Raw genomic sequence first — 16,919 nt, forward strand, 5'->3', positions numbered from 1 at the left:
TGAGATTCACTCACTCTTCTTTATATATCAATACTTCTTCCTTTCTGTTGCTGAATAGTGTTCTGCTGAACACTTGAGTTGTTCCAGTTTTAAGCTGTTACAAGTAGAGCTGCTCTGGGCAGTTGTATACAGATCTTTGTGTAGATATATGCTTTCATTTATCTTTGGTGAATGCATAGGAGTGGACTGGCTGGGTTGTATGGTAGTAGTATGTCTCACTTTTAAAGAAAATACCAAACTATTTTCCAGAGTGGCTGAGTGATTTTACATTCCCTTCAGCAATGTATGAGAGTTCCTCCACATCTTCACTAACACTTGGGGTAATCAGTTTTTCAATTTTAGACATTCTAATAGTGTGTGGTAGTATCTCACTGCAGTTTTAATTTGCATTTCCCTAATGACTGATGTTTAACATCTTTTCAGGTGCTTATTTATCATCCGTATATCTTTTTTGGTGAAACGTGTGTTCACCAAATAAATAAAATACTTTGCGCCTTTTTTTTTCGGGTTGTTTTTCCTTCTTAGTGAGTTTTGAGAGTTTTTAATAAACTGTGGAGACAAGACCTTTATCAGATATGTGATTTGCAAATGTTTTTTTCCCCCAGCCTGTAGCTTTTCATTTTCTTAACAATGTCTTTGAAGAGCATACATTGTCAATGTTACATTTTTTCTTTATGGATCATGCTTTTGATGTCAAATCTAAGAAATCTTTGTGTAATCCAAGGTCACAATGGTTTCATCCTATGTTTCAGAAGTTTTACAGTTTTAGGTTTTACCTTTAGGGCTTTCATCCATTTTGAGTTAATTTTTATATATGGTAAGAGGTATGGATCAAAGGTATTTTGTTTTTTTGTTTCTGCATATGATACCCAATTGCTTTAGCACATTTGTTGAAAAGACCATCCTTTCTCTACTTTTACTTCTGTTGAAAATAAAATGTTCATAAAATTATTCTGGAAGGGTAGCACATTCACATTACTCTTAAGGTACAAAAGGATAAAGTGAAAAATCTCCCAGCCACTCAGTTTCCTTCCTCGAAAATAATGTTGCCAATTTATTACGATTCATTTTAGAGAGACTCTATTCAAAAGTGAATACATATGTATACTTCATCGCCCCAACCCTTTTGCACACAAATAGTAAAATACTCTGTATACTCTTCTGAACCTTGACTGTTTTAACCTAATAGTAGATATGTTATGATTAAGATAAATATATCTTCAAACAGTATTCCAAACTATGGATATACCATGATTTATTTAGCCAGCCTCTTACTGATGGAATTTTGGTTGTTTCTAGTCTTTTGCTAATAACAAACAATACTTCAGAAAGTAACCTTGTAAACATGTCTTATGTACAAGCTAGTGTATCTGTAGGAAAAAGTACAACTGTGGGTGTAGAGTGATAAAGCCAAATTGTCCTCCACAGGAAAAGGGCACTCCAAACAGCAGCAAAGAAGAATGCCTTTTCCCCACATCTTCCTCAATATTATACTTCCTTAAAACTTTTAACCTGTAACATTAAAAATACTTTAACATCTTCTGTAAGGATTCAAGAATAGTACCAAAGATGCTAACTTATAAGGTTTTGAAAACCTATTGGACTTTGTTCTAGAAAAGTACATTAGGAAGCATATAGTTTTTTATAATTTTACCAGTGTTTATAAAATATTTATAAAAATGAAAAGGCCACTAGCAAAAGTGCTTACAGAAAGGGTCTAAATTGTAGTTAACTCTAGAAGACAAGCTATAGTACTTCCTATTTTTAAATACCAAACAAAGATGGATGCTCTAGTAAGTTTTCTTTGGAAAGTATTTTCCAGTGTTCAAGTTCTCAGGGCTTCTATTTATGTATTTCTACTTTAAAATCAGGCTTTACCCATTTTACGGTAAATGTTAAGACTATTAGCATTAATTTTTAAAGTGAAAATTAGATTAAAAATCTCAATGGTTACTCTTAAGCCAAATATGACATTTCTGTGTCCAAAACAAAAACTAAGTATGCAATAGCCAGAATGATGGTTTTGATCTACATCATCAGTTTTTCCTGTTTGTGAAGAAGTTCTTTCCATGTTGTTACTCACACCTCCAAACGTTATCTTTCTAGATGTTACTACTTTTCTTCACTGTTGTATAAATCTGAAATTTCCTTATGATTTAATTTGTGGCCTTCACTTACCGAATCCCGGTGAAGAAAATTTGGTGACTCATCATTTTCTAATGGTCTTGAGGCAAGAATGTCTATTTTACCTTCCAGTCTTCCCTCCATGGTTTTAATGGCATTCAAAAGAGTCTTTAGAGAGATCTCAGAGTCTCCGATCTCCTGAGAAGACCTCACAGAAGTCAGGGTAGGTGCAAAGGTCACATGGTGTGTAGGGTTTGGCCTAACCCTGGGCAAAACAACTGATAAACTTCGTTTCTTTACATTGTTGACACGGGGCCTATGGCTTTCAAGTAATTTTGAAGATGCAGGTCTCTCTGGAAACTTCCTTCTTCTTGGAGGCATCACCAATTTAAAAAGACAAAATCCACTAAACCTAGAATTATTTTTCAGTGAGTGCCCCCTTTACTATGAGAAACAACACAATATTCTAAATGAAGCTGGGATGGAAAATATACTTAAAAATGTGTTCCTTTGCTTTCAGAATGAAGAAAATACTAGTGTAAAGTATGTCCTCATGAAGAAACAAAGCTTGTCTAATGAGGTCCCCTTTACCAGTATAGTCAGACTGTTAGAACCCTAGCAGCATTCCATTTGAAGACACATTCTAGTTGCTTGGTTACCAAGGGTATACATACACAAACGTTATAGTTAAAGAAGTTACACATGCTTACACTGTTAAAAATTAAAATTAAATAATGTGATAAATTTGTAAGTCATTGAAATGAATCACTTTCTTTTAGTAACATATTCCTGGATTATTTTCTTCACTAAATGTTTTAGATATCTTCTTTGTCTAATTTTCTCTGTTCATGTTAAATTGTTATGTGACCTATGAACAGTTTTAATAGTCTCAATAGTCTCAGTCTCAATAGCCACCATGCTAACAAGTAAGCACCTTCACTACTAATACCTCTTTCAAGTGCGCTATTGCAGGTATATCTTGTTGGCAATGAGTTCTGCGTTCGCCTGTAATTAAAAACCCAAAGATACTTGTTCCTCACGTCTGCCGAAAGTTTTAAGGCTCAAATTGAAAAACCACTTCCTCTATGATAGAGATTCTCGATGCTTTCATCATGATGATGTTCCCTATGCATGCTCACAATACAATCTATTTTGTTTCTGAAAGGCATAACCTTCTATTCTATAATAAAGTCTGCCGAGTACATTACTAATCCTGCAATTAGAGCATGCAAGTTGAATGTCCCAATACTGCTTCAGGCATCTTTATGAATTCTTCTGTGGATGAGTGGAACCTTGTACATCGAGGGTGTTTAAAATATTTTTGATAAATTGAGTCAAGTGAGAGAATATTCATCTTTCTGGGATCATACGGTGAGGTGGGGAGAAAGTCACCAATTTCTTAAAAGCTAATTAAAACAACATAGAAGCAATCTGTTTTATAGCTATTAATCACACCTGAGCATATTTGCCCTCTAGTGCCTTATTCAACTTGCGTAGATGGTCGTTCTGTGAACTAGTTTCAGTAAAAGAACGTAGTTGTTCTTCTAGCTGCTTAACTTTTATCTAGAGGAAAAACAGAAGAATAAAAAAACAAGTCTCATTAACGAAATATATATATATACTCCAAAACAGAAAAAAAAAAGATGTCACAAGCTTTGCAGAAAAAAAAAAAAAACCCTTAAAACTTGTAAAAAGCGATCCTGTTTTTCTAATGACGCTATTTCAACTAAAATTGCTATTTCAACAAATAAAATAGGCTATAGCCCTATAGATGTACTGAGTAATTCATTTGGTTTATAGCATTTATGGAAACTCCAAATTAACATGACTCATGAATATAACAGTGAGACTTTGTGGGTAAAATATTTCAATTTTAAAGAAATTGTGGTATCTAGTATTCAAAACCCTTTCTGAGTACGGATAATTAGAATTGTCAATATGTAAGGAGACAAGAGTCTTGTGTTTACCCACAGAGAATTACGAAAGTTGAATTAACAGAATTCTTATAGGCTGAATTATTATTTGAAAACTAACTCATAAAGCTGACTACTCACATCTTTCACTTTAAAGAAAAGATGATTTGGGGGAATAAAATCATTAATATTTACTCACAAATCTCCAAATTGTGTGTTTTTCTACATTTTCTTCCTCTTATTCCCAACCCTCTCAATACAAATAGACAATTAACATTACTGAACCTATCTCTGAATCAGAAAAAATTTCATCCAAAATTTTTAATTTAAATCAACTTTTTCCTCTCTCAGTATCTTTTCTTGTTTCCCACCTCTGAAGGGCAAACTCCTCTTGGTGGTAGCCACTAATTGTTTTCAAGAACTGTTAAAATTTGAGTGCTAATACTTAGTTTTTTTTAGAAACACATGAAAACACATTTTGTCTTAGGAAATCTCTCTTGTTCCATCAGCAGAATCCTTTTTCTCATCTTTGCCTGTTTCTGGTGCTCTTTTCCACAGTGTACAGTATAAAACATGTTCCATGGCTCCCCCTTAAGTGTATTCACTTAAGGTTCAGAATTAGAATGGCTTCCTCTAAAGAGAGGTATTGATGCAACACTTATTCTCATTTTAAACGTAAGCAAACTGCTGTTAACCTTAGAACTCAGTGGAAAATACTGATGAACACTCAAGAATTTTAGATTTGCCTCTCTTCAAACAAAACACAGAATATCCTTATTCCACAATATTTCTCAGGTAACTTATGCTACCCCCAGCCTCAGAGTACTCAATAAAATGCCCTGAAACTTGTCAGATGGCATGTTCTCATCTATAAAGCACTTTACTTTTTATACTGGGTTTCTTTTTTGGAAGAATTTCTAATTCAGGACACTGAAATGGGGAAGAACACAGAAGCAAATAAATCCTGCTGCCCTCAGAGATCTGATGTTTCTGTGTCATTAAAATCCAAGTAGCTTCCAAAGCTAGCTTACCAGGCAGTCTCGGAAATACCAGTATTTAGGTCAAGGTCATATCCTCCTATTGTTTCAAATGATCTAAATATATAGAGATACATATTTTTAAAAATTGAGGTATAGTTGATTTATAATATTATGTAAGTTTCAACTATACAACATAGGGATTCACAATTTTTAAAGATTATACTCCATTTATAGTTATTATAAAATATTGGCTATATTCCATGTAATGTACAATATATCCTTGTAGCTTATTTTATACACAGTAGTACTTCTTAATCTCCTACCCTAATATTGCCCCTTACATATATTTTCTAATATAAAACTATAAAAACATAACACTATAGAAACTGTGAGACACCTAAGAAATGGATGAAAAGGAAATTTTTTTTTTTTTTTTTTGTGGTACGCGGGCCTCTCACTGTTGTGGCCTCTCCCGTTGCGGAGCACAGACTCCGGACGCGCAGGCTCAGCGGCCATGGCTCACGGTCCCAACCACTCCGCAGCATGTGGGATCTTCCCGGACCGGGGCACGAACCCGCGTCCCCTGCATCAGCAGGCGGACTCTCAACCACTGCGCCACCAGGGAAGCCCTTATTTTTATGTGTTTTATAATGCAAGTATTCTAAATTAATGCTATTAATAAATTTCCTAAGTTTTTTCTTCTTCGATACATATGATAAGTTGGAAATAAAGTAGGACAAGCCTACAACGTTACCCCGAAGTTTGAAATGAGCTACAGAGTTGAAACAACCTAAACTGCCAGAGTTATGTATTTTGACTAGAAGTATGAAAATACATTCATAAAACTGATCATTTCAGCACAGCACCCTTAATAATAGTCATATAATTCCATGAAGCAATTCAAATCAAAGAAGTACAACAACAATCAACATGGATGGATCTCTCAATTATAATGCTGGGTGAAAGAAACAAGACACAAAAACTATATACTGTATTATTATATAAAGTTCAAAAATTAATCTGGGGTATTAGAAGTCAGGATGATGAATAGTAACATCATGGGGGATAGTGACTGAAAAAGGCTATGAAATGGGTTCTGGGTGCTGGGAATATTCTGTGTGCCGGTCACATGGTTACCTCTACTTTGTGAAAATCCATTAACTGTATCCTGTGTACTTTTCTGTATAATATGTTATAGTTCAATAAAAATTTATTAAAACAAAACAAACAAAACCTTTAAATAATCTCTAAATTAAGATCACAAATGCAGCTGCTCCTAAGGGGCTAGGCAGCTAACATAATATTTGAATCTAGTTGGTATAAGAGTGATGGGGCCAGTGGTAGATTAAAGTGAGCATAAAGCACTAACGTATGTTTAAAGACAAGAAAAAGGTGTGGGGCTTCCCTGGTGGTGCAGTGGTTAAGAATCCTCCTGCCAATGCAGGGGACATGGGTTCGATCCCTGGTCCAGGAAGATCCCCTATGCTGCAGAGCAACTAAGCCTGTGCGCCACAACTACTGAGCCTGCGCTCTAGAACCTGTGAGCCACAACTACTGAAGCCCGCGGGCCTACAGCCCGTGCTCTGCAACGAGAAGCCACCGCAGTGAAAAGCCCATGCACCGCAACGAAGAGTAGCCCCAGCTCACAGCAACTAGAGACAGCCCTGCATGCAGCAATGAAGACCCAATGCAGCCAAAAATAAATAAAATAAATTTATTTTTAAAAAATGTTGGAAATCTTTCAGGCATATATAGCAACATCCCTTCTATTCATCACTCAACTTAAAAAGAATAAAACATTACTAATATAGTTGAAACCCTCTGTGTAGCCTAATCCAACTAAATCTCTTCCATCCCGGAGTTAACTACTATCCTGAATTCGGTGTTTTATCATCCCTATTCCTTTTAAATAATTTTACTATAAATGTATCCCTCAACAGTATGTAGTATTATTTTATGAGATTCATCCATGTTAACACATGTCACTCTACATCCTCTTATATAGACTGCTTTCTAAACTGGTATAATTACTTTTCGGAGAAATTTGAAAAACTCCAGTAAATTTCAATTTATGTACATCATGCAACCCAGCAATTCTCCTAAGAATTATACCTAGAATAGAGAATATTTTGGATGAGTACAAAGACATGTGCAAGAATTAATCATATCAGCATTATTTGCAAACAACTGAAAACTGCCTAAATTTCCATCGACATAAGAAAGGATAGATACATTTGGGCATATTTAGATAATGCAATAGTATACAGCACCATATATGAAACTGAAATCATGTTTGAGTGTGAGGTGACAGTTTCTGACAGTCTGCATTAACACGTAAAACCCGGTATTTACATCATTAAGTCAATTTTGACAATACAATATTTTATCTAATATGGTTCACATGTAATATTTTAATCGATTATAATCCAATTGAGAGAACACACAGCAGACTATTGTTTTGATTACATTTAATATGTAGCTCTTCTTTTAGATTATCTTGTGAGAGTAATATGCTATACATTTACAATAGCCAAGACATAGAAGCAACCAAGATATGCATCGATAGAGGAATGGATAAAGAAGATGTGTGTGTGTGTATATGTATGTGTGTGTGTGTGTGTGTGTGTGTATATATATATATATATATATATATATATATATATATATATACACACACACACAATGGTCTATTACTCAGCCATAAAAAAGAATGAACTAATGCCATTTGCAGCAACATGGATGGCCCTAGAGATTATCATACTAAGTGAAGTAAGTCAGAGAAAGAAAAATACCATATGATATCACTTATATGTGGACTCTAAAATATGATACAAATGAACTTATTTACAAAACAGAAACAGACTCACAGGCATAAAAAACAAACTTATGGTTGCCAAAGGAGAAAGTGGGGGGGGGGGGAGATAAATTAGGAGTTTGGGAGTGGCAGATGCAAGCTACTGTGTATAAAATAAACAACAAGGTCCTACTATGTAGCACAGGGAGCTATATTTAATATTTTTAAATAAAGTATAATGGAAAAGAATATGAAAAAGAACATATATACACACACACACATATATATAAAACTGAACCACTTTGCTGTACACCAGCAACTAACACAAGATTGTCAATTAAAAAAGAAAATAATGTGCTATATAAGAGCACTTTCCCTTGGGCTGATGAGGTCAGTGCCTTTTGGAATGTGCCAACCCAAGGCATGACATAAAAACACCAGTGAATCAATAGTTTCAAAAGTGTTTCACCTTTCAAAGGCTATCAAAAAGGTTCAGCCCTTATTACAGGAATATGGACAGAAAAAAAGGCATGTATTTTCCTTAAGATTATAAGGATGATCTCTAACATGTAATCAAGGTTTAAAAGGTTATATAGGTAACACCAGACTCACTAATAAATCTTAAAATGTATTCAACTCCCAGCTAAAGTTTGGCATCAAGGGTTTAAGATTTGGCTATGAGTATTTAAGAGTTTTCTCACCCACTTAAAAATATACTTCATTTCTCTTGGGAAAGCTAAAAGCAGGTCAAAATCATGGGCCACAGCTTCTACGAGATGATTAGTTTCACAAAGGAGAAAGTATATACCCAGCCTATTACACTGATCACTTTTCCCAGTGAGAAGTAAATAAGAGAGGTGTACTTCCCCAGCTCATTTCATAGGTGAATAAGATGAAACAAGAAAATTAAGACTTGTGCAAGGTTACACAAGTATAGATGATTATATTTAAGTGCATCGCTGCCTCTGGAAAATATTAATTAAAAGCACACAAATAGTGGCCAAATAGCTTTATCTTTTTTTTTTTTTTTTTGCGGTACGCGGGCCTCTCACTGTTGTGGCCTCTCCCATTGCGGAGCACAGGCTCTGGACACGCAGGCTCAGCGGCCATGGCTCACGGGCACAGCCGCTCTGAGGCATGTGGGATCTTCCCGGACCGGGGCACGAACCCGTGTCCCCTGCATCGGCAGGCGGACTCTCAACCACTGCACCACCAGGGAAGCCCAGCTTTATCTTTTTACTGGACAACATACTGTTTCACAACCATGGTTTATCAACTGCCTTTCAGATCACCTGCCATTTCTGGGCTGGATCTTGTCTGCTAACCCTATGGTAAGTCCTTTGGGAAGATGAGATAAGATTAACACTGAGGTGTTTGGCAAATCTCTAGGGAGATTACTTATTCAGTCAGCTCTATAGCTGCCAAGGCTAACCAGACTTCACTTCATACCATTCAGTCCAGTGGTGCTCAACTATGGGTGCACATTGGAATCACCGGGGATTTAAAAAGTATTGAAGCCTATGACTTATTTCCTGAGATTCTGATTTAATTGCTCTGGGGTGCAAGCCCAGTCATGGGGAGTTTTCCCTTTATATTTTATTATGAAAAAATTTATATATACAGAAAAATTGAAATGTGCATACACCTGCCATTCAAATTCAACCATTAACATTTTTATACTTACTTATCATATATCCATCCATCATTTCCTGTATCAATCTACCAAACTATTTTCTTTTTTCTTTTTTTGATGATTCATTTCAAAGTAAATGGCAGACATCATACACTTCCTAGCATGAAGAGTTTTTAAAATTCCCCAGGGGAGCCTACTGTGTAGGTAAGGCTGAGAACCACTAATTTAGACTTCAGTGTTTCTACTGAAGTTGGTTTAAGGCAGGTCTACCCTTATTAGTGGCAAGCTTCCTGCTCTGAGGATACTTTAGGGACAAAACTCACATGGAGTGAAAGAACAGTATCATCTCATGCACAAGTCAATTCTATTGCCTTGCCTCTCAATTTCCAGGGTTATTTCTTTTTAGGAATGTTATAAAAATTCTGCAAAAAGGAAAACATATGCGATGGAGGGAATCAAGATGGTGGAGTAGGATGATGCTGAGCTCACCTACCCCTACAAACAAATCAAAAACACATCTATATGTGTAGCAGCTCTCAGTGAAAACAAACTGGAGACTGGCAGGAAGATGTCTACAACCAAGGCTGCAAAGAAAGATCCACAGAGTTTGGTAGGAAGGGAGAAGTGATCAGGTCAGGACCTATGTCCCTAGTAGGGATACAGAAGAGGAGGGGATATCACAGGTTCAGAGATCCTCCCTGGGGATTTTGGGGCTTGAACCACATATTAGGAACCCCAGTCCTGGGGACCAACAATGGAAAGATGAATCCCACTAGCTGGTTTGAAAATCAGTGGGACATACCAGAGAGCTGTAAGAACCTGAGACTCTGCTCCTGAAGAGTGCACACACGCTTGCTTACTCCCAGGAACAAGGTAGAGGAAACAGATTAAAAATGGCCTGGGGCTCTGGCCGGTTTCCCAAGACCACCCCAACAGCTGCCCTAGCCTGCACGGATGCCAGCTCCAGCCCCTCTTGCTGTGGAGCAGCTCCCCACTAGGTAAAGGCTGCCATTGTCAAGGAGGATAAGCACTTGGGAGAGATGGAGCAGTTCAGACTGGGCCCTACATCTGAATAGGGTGAGGGCAATCATTACCAGTGTGTGCAGAAGTGGTGGGGCAGGAGCTACCTGGAACTCCTACTGACGTGCTGGGACCATCCCAGTGCATACCCCAGCCCATGCCAGGCACCTACTCTGGACCCTTTTGCTCTGATGCAGCTGCCCACTAGGGCAAAGGCTGCCATTGCTGGAGGGGAGAGGGAGTGCACACTTAAGAGGGAACAAAACCAGCCTGGACCTGACCCTTAGGGCTTCTGCTCCAGCACCCTGATACCTGGCCCTACACCTGATAGGGTGGCTACAGCCATTGAGCAGAGGAGAAATGCCAGCTCACACCTGGCTCTGGCTCTAGCCCCTCCGTCTCTGGCCCTACCTCCCACTAAGGTGGTAACTGCCAGCACACCCTGGGGGAAGATGTAACCTGTGCTCACTTCAGATTCAGCTCTCCCAACAAAGCCACTGGACACGAGCAGACTGCACAGGGACACTCCCACACAAGGACACCCCTTTAAGTTTGGGATAAGTAACTTTTACCTAGAGATACAGAAAGTAAAACAAAATGAGAAGATAAAAGAATTTATTTCAAACAAAAGAACAAAAAAACCCCTGAAAAAACAACTAATGAAATAGAGATAAATAATTTACCAGATATAGAGGTCAAAGCATTAGTAATAAGAATGCTAACTGAACTTGGGAAAAGAATAGATGAACAGAGTAAGAATTTTAACAAGGGACTAGAAAATATAAAAAAGAACCAGTTGGAGCTGAAGATCATAATAACTGAAATGAAAAGTACACTAAAAGGAATTAATAACAGACTAGGAGATACAGAAGAATGCATAAGTAATCAGGAAGATACAATATTGGAAATCACCAATTCAGAAGAGCAAAAAGGAAAACAAATTTTAAAAAATGAGGATAGTTGAAGGAACCTCTGGGACAACATTCCCATTTTAGGGGTCCTAGAAGGAGAAGAGCAAGAGAAGAAGGTTAAAAATGTATTTGATGAAATTATGGCTGAAAAAAATTATTCCTGAGGATGAAGAAAGAAACAGATTTCTAGGTATAGGAAGTACAAAGAGTTCCAAAAAAGATGAACCTAAAAAGACCCACACCAAGACATATAATTAAAACGGCAAAAGTTAACAAGAGCATTTTAAAGGCAGCAAGAAAAAAAAATAAAGAGTAACACACAAAGGAACCTCCGTAAGGCTATCAGCTGATTTTTCCATAGAAACTTGGCAGGTCAGAAGGGAGTGGCATGATATATTTAAAGTATTGAAAGGGAAAAACCTACAAGCCAGAATACTCTACCCAGCAAAATTATTATTCAGAATTGAAAGAGAGTTGAAGAACTTCTCAGAGAAGCAAAAACTAAGAGAGCTCATCTAACTGATGTTACAAGTGTTAAAGGGTCTTCTCTAAGTGGAAAAGGCTACAAGAAGAATTTATAGGAAAGGAAAATCCCACTAGTAAAGGCAAATATAAGATAAAGGTTGTGGATCAACTACTTAAATAAGCTAGTACAAGATTAAGAGACAAAAATTATAAAATCAACCATAACTACAATAAATAGTTAAGGGATAGACATGAATATGTAAAATATGACATTGAAAACACAAAATGTGGGGGGGGGGGATAAAAAATGTAGCTTTTAAAAAGTGTATAAATGTATCTGAACTTAAATGACTACCAGTTTAAAATAAGCACATAAAGTTCTAGGTCAACATATATGAACTCCACAGTAACCACAAATAAAAAACCTACAATAGATACACAGAAACTAGAGAAAAGAATACAAGCACACCACTAAAGAAAATCATCAAACCACAAGGGAAGGAAGTAAAAGAAGAAGATAACAGAGAAGAACTATAAAAACAACCAGAAAACTAGTGACAAAATGGCAATAAGTACACACTTATCAATAATCACTTTAAATATCAATGGGCTAAATGCTCCAGTCAAAAGACATAGGGTGGCTGACTGGATAAAAATGAAGACCCATCTATATGCTGCCTGCAAGAGACTCATCTCAGAGACACACACACAGCCTGAAAGTGAGGGGATGGAAAAAGATAGTTCATGTAAATGGAAGAAGAAAAAAATGCTGAGGTAGCAATACTCATATCAGACAAAGTAGACTTTAAAATAAAGTCTATAACAAAAGACAACAAACAGCATTATATAATAATAAAGGGATCTGTACAAGAATAGGATTAACTTTCATTAACATATATGTACATAAAACAGGTGAACCTAATCAGGAGCATCTAAACATATAGAGCAAATATTAACAGACATAAAGGGAGAAAATGACAACAATACAATAATAGTACGGGACTTTAACACTCCACTTGTATCAATGGACAGAAAATCAATAAGGAAACAGTGGTCTTAAATGGCACATTAGACCAGTTGGACTTAATAGATATCTACTGGACTTTCGTCCAAAAACAAGAATACACATTCTTTTTAAATGCATATGGGGGTTTCCCTGGTGGCACAGTGGTTGGGAGTCCACCTGCCAATGCAGGGGACACAGGTTCGAGCCCTGGCCTGGGAAGATCCCACATGCCACGGAGCAAATAAGCCCATGTGCCACAACTGCTGAGCCTGCGCTCTGGAGCTCGCATGCCACAACTACTGAAGGCCGTGCACCTAGAGCCCGTGCTCCACAACAAGAGAAGCCACTGCAATGAGAAGCCTGCGCACCGCAATGAAGAACAGCCCCTGCGTGCCACAACCAGAGAAAGCCTGCACACAGCAATGAAGACCCAATGCAGCCAAAAATTTTAAAAAATAAAAAATAAAATTTAAATGCACATGGAATGTTTTCCAGGATAGATCACATGCTAGGCCATAAAACAAGTCTCAACAAATTTAAGAGAACAGAAATTATATCAAGCATTTTTTTATGAACACAATGGTATGTAACTAGAAATCAACTACAGGAAGAAAAATGGGAAAACCACAAGCATGTGGAGACTACACAACATGCTATTAAAACCTATGGGTAGGTAAAGAAATCAAAGAGGAAATCAGAAAATACCTTGAAACAAACGAAAATAAAAACACAACTTTCCAAAATCTACAAGATGCAGCAAAAACAGTCCTAAGAGGGAAGTTTATGGCGACACAGGACTACCTCAAGAAAAAAGAAAAATTTCAAATGAACAACCTAACATACCATCTAAAGGAATTAGAAAAAGAACAAAGCCCAAAGTCAGCAAAAGGAAGGAAATAATAAAGATCAGAGAGGAAATAAATGAAAAGGAGACTAAAAAAAAAAACACCAATAGAAAAGATCAATGAAACTAAGAGCTGTTTTTTTTTAAAAGATAAATAAAATCAATAAGCCTTTAGCCAGGCACTTTAAGAAAAAAAGACAGAGGACACAAATGAACAAAATAATAACTGAAAGAGGAGAAATTACAACTGATATCACAGAGGTACAAAAAAACATCAGAAGAGAATACTATGAATAGCTATATGCCAACAAATTGGAAAACCTAGAAGAAATGGATAAATTTCTAGAAACATACAATCTTCCAAGACTGAATGAGGAAGAAAGAGATAATCTGAACAGACTGATCACTAGTAGTGGAATTGAATTAGTAATCAAAAAACTCCCAGCAAACAAAAGTCCAGGACCTGACAGCTTCACAGGGAAATTCTATCAATAACAAACATATAAAGAAGAGCTGATACCTATCCTTCTCAAACTACTCCAAAAAACTGAAGAGGAGGGAACACTCCCAAATTCATTCTATGAGCCTACGATTATCCTGATACCAAAATCAGACAAAGACACCACACAAAAAGAGAAAATTACAGGCCAACATCTCTGATTAATATAGTTGCAAAAATCCTCAACAAAATATTAGAAAACTGAATTCAACAATTATAAAAAGGATTATATACCGTGATCAAGCGGGATTTATTCCAGGGATGCAAGGATGGTTTAATACCTACAAATTAATCAATGTGATACACCACATTAACAAAACAAAGGATAAAAATCACATGATCATCTCAACAGATGTAGAAAAAGCATTTGACAAAATTCAACAAACATTCATGATACAAACTTTCATCAAAGTTGGCATAGATGAGGGCCTCCCTGGTGGCGCAAGTGGTTGAGAGTCCGCCTGCCGATGCAGGGGATACGGGTTCGTGCCCCGGTCTGGGAGGATCCCATGTGCCGCGGAGCGGCTGGGCCCGTGAGCCATGGCCGCTGAGCCTGCGCGTCCGGAGCCTGCGCGTCCGGAGCCTGTGCTCCGCAACGGGGGAGGCCACAACAGTGAGAGGCCCGCATACCGCAAAAAAAAAAAAAAAAAATTTGGCATAGATGAAACATATCTCAACATAAATAAAGGCCATTTATGACAAACCGACAGCTAACATCATACGCAATGTTGGAAAGCTGAAAGCTTTTCCTCTAAAATCAGAAACAAGACAAGGATGCCTACTCTTCCCATTTATATTTTACACAGTATTGGAAACCCTAGACACAGGAATCAGACAAGAAAAAGAAATAAAAGGCATCAAACTGGAAGGGAAAAGGTAAATCTGTCACTATTTGCAGATGACATTATACTTATATATAAAACCCTAAAGTCTCCACCAAAAAACTATTAGAATAAATTAATTCAGTAAAGTTGCAGGATACAAGATTAATATACAGAAATCTGTTGCTTTTCTATACTCTTACAATGAACAATCACAAAGAGAAAGCAAAACAATCCTGTTTAAAATCACACCAAAAGAATAAAATACCTAGGAATGATCTTAACCAAGAAGGTGAAAGACCTATACTCTCCAAAACTATAAAACACTGGTGAAGGAAATTAAAGATGATATAAGGAAATGGAAAGATATCCCATGTTCACAGAAATTTTGGTAAAATGTCCATACTACACAAAGCAATCTACAGATTTAATACAATCCCTATCAAAAACGCATGACATTTTTCACAAAACTAGAATAATCATAAAATTTATATTGAACCACAAAAGATCCTGAATAGCCAAAGCAATCTTGAGAAAAATGAACAAAGTTGGAGTTCACATATGCTCCCTGACTTCAGACTATACTACAAAGCTACAGTAATCAAAATAGTATGGTACTGGAATAAAAAGAGAAACATAGATCAATGGAACAAAACAGAGAGTCCAGAAAGAAACCCACACATATATGGTCAATTATTTTACAACAAAGGAACCAAGAATATACAATGGGAAAAAGGTAGTCTCTTCAATAAACTGTGTTGGGGAAATTGGACAGGCACTTGACAAAGAAAGAAAATGGACCACTAATTTATACCATTTACAAAAATTAACTTGAAATGGATTAAAGACTTGAATTAAGACCTGAAACCACAAAACTCCTAGAAGAAAACACAGAACACTCTTTGACATACATTGTAGCAATCTTTCTTTGGTTCTTTCTCCTAAGGCAAAGGAAACAAAAGCAAAAATAAAACAAATGGGACCTAATTAAGCTTAAAACCTTTTGCACAGCAAAGAAAACCACTGACAAAATGAAAAGACAACCTACTGAGTGGGAGAAAATGTTTGCAAATGGAATGACTGATAAGGGGTTAATATCTAAACTACATAAACAGCTAATACAACTCAATATCAAAAAACCCAAACACCCCAATTAAAAAAAATGGTCAGAAAACCTGAATAGACATTTCTTCAAAGAAGATGTACAGAGGGCCAACATGCACATGAAAAGATGCTCAACACTGCTTATCATCAGGGAAATGCAAATCAAAACCACAATGAGATATCACCTCACACCTGTCAGAATGGCTATCATCAAAAAGACCACAAATAACAAACATTGGCAAGGATGTGGAGAAAAGGGAACCCTAGTGCAATGTTGGTGGGAATGTAAATTGTTGCAGCCATATGGAAAACAGTATGGAGGTTCCTCAAAAAACTAAAAATAGAACTACCATATGATCCAGCAATTTCTCCCAAGTATATATCTGAAGAAAATGAAAATACTAATTCAAAAACCCCAATGTTCAATAATAGTGGGGGACTTTAACACCTCACTTACACCAATGGACAGATCATCCAAACAGAAAATTAATAAGGAAACACAAGCGTTAAATGACACAATAGACCAGATAGATTTAATTGATATTTAGAGGACATTCGATCCAAAAACAGCAGATTACACTTTCTTCTCAAGTGCGCATGGAACATTCTTCAGGATAGATCACATCTTGGTTCACAAATCAAGCCTCAGTAAATTTAAGAAAATTGCAAAGATCAATAAAACTAAAAAGCTGGTTCTTTGAAAAGATAAACAAAATTGATAAACCATTAGCCAGACTCATCAAGAAAAGGAGGGAGAGGACTCAAATCAATAAGATTAGAAATGACAAAGGAGAAGTTAGTTACA

General features: G+C 36.6%; 1 pseudogene; it reads right to left on the bottom strand.

The window, feature by feature from the left end:
• The window catches only part of LOC132495490 (coiled-coil domain-containing protein 150-like), an 83,893-nt pseudogene that overhangs the window by 20,649 nt on the left and 46,325 nt on the right, over positions 1-16,919 (bottom strand).

Source organism: Mesoplodon densirostris, chromosome 8 (assembly GCF_025265405.1).
Source record: "Mesoplodon densirostris isolate mMesDen1 chromosome 8, mMesDen1 primary haplotype, whole genome shotgun sequence".
In the NCBI taxonomy this organism is placed as follows: domain Eukaryota; kingdom Metazoa; phylum Chordata; class Mammalia; order Artiodactyla; family Ziphiidae; genus Mesoplodon; species Mesoplodon densirostris.